The sequence below is a fragment of the Lupinus angustifolius genome, chromosome LG07 (genome assembly GCF_001865875.1).
Source record: "Lupinus angustifolius cultivar Tanjil chromosome LG07, LupAngTanjil_v1.0, whole genome shotgun sequence".
NCBI lineage: Eukaryota > Viridiplantae > Streptophyta > Magnoliopsida > Fabales > Fabaceae > Lupinus > Lupinus angustifolius.
This window is the reverse complement of record NC_032015.1, coordinates 16,433,827-16,435,341: the sequence shown is the minus strand read 5'-3', so window position 1 is coordinate 16,435,341 and position 1,515 is coordinate 16,433,827.

The following is a 1,515-nucleotide window of genomic DNA, read 5'->3' as shown; positions in this document are numbered from 1 at the left end:
TGATTTGCTAAAGTGATGTGAGGTTTGCTTTATGGAAAGGCAAATCTCGCATCCCAATGCAAAACGACCACTTCGCGGACATGTGCGATAAACATGTTCGAGTATTATCGGCTAATACCCGATCGGATATTATAAATCTCCCGATCGTAATATCCGATTAGAATTTCGAATTTCGGCATTCCGAGTGAAAAATATTTAGAAAATAGGTATGAGTGTATTCAGGGTCTATATTGACTCGAAATGAAATTACGAAGCCAACGGTGCGATCGGAATTCGATTCCGAGTTACAGAACTCAAAAACCACGTTTTGAGCCGTAGCGGGTGGATTTCGGGCTCGACAGTGGTTCAGAACCGACTGTCTCCGAAAATTACCAAAATTTACCAAAAAATAGGAAATAAAATTTCAAGACTAAAACTCAACTAGAGTTTCGTCTAATTCTTTACCGAAATTGCCCAGAAATTCATTTTCGAATATATAATTAATAAAAATATTAATAAAATCTTATAATTCAAAATCGTAAAATTCGCGGTGTTACATATACTCAGACACACATGGGGGGTTTTGTTGTTGAATGATATGAACATAAAGTAATGCATAAACAATAAGTAAACAATGTAATAAAGCGACTAAATCCATTTGGTTTGTTTGTTCACAACTCAATCATCAGTTTCAAAAGATCAATTTCAGATTCTAACTATTATCTTCCTAATTTGCACAATTTCAACCTAAGCCTTTAACTAAGCGAAATTAGCATAAACATGGAACATTAGCAAATTTACACAAACTAAGGGTTCATGCACTAGAAAGTAAATCAACTAAGTGAAGATAAACTCACAAAACCTATTTCTAAACAATGGGGTTAAACAAACCGCATTCAGAAATAGGATAAAAGAAATCAGTATAAAAGAAACCGGAAATGCACTAAGACCAAAACCTCAAGAGTTGTGATACATTCCCAAATGAATTTAGTCTATAAGTTTAGCATTCCATGAAATGGAAGAAGCAAACCGAAAATGAAGAGGAAAAATAAAACTCTAGCAGAGCAAAGGGGGGAAACGAAAAATGTGAAGTGTTTCAAAAGTGATGGAAAGAATGGTAAACTGAATTCCAAACCCCTAATGTAACTAAAACGATAATGGACCATAAACAATGAGCCCAAAAAATTACAATTAAAATGTCCTAAAGTCTAAAACAGTAAATCATGTCAAATAGAGTTAATTAGACACCAAGAATCATCAATAATGATAAATTAAGGTTATGAAAAGTGTATAATATATTGCTCAAATGCGGAAAATCAACTTATCGTTATCGAATGATAACTTAACCTGATTCACAATTTCCTGAATAACATGCATATACACTGTTAAGTTATCTTTAGTTCATACAAATTAAGTCAACAAAGGCGGAAACTACATCGCCACTAACATAATCAAAATCCAAAAAGAAAGGGCGAAAATATTAATCATCGCCCACAGACACTAAACAAAGACATGAACAAGCTGAAGCCGTCCTTG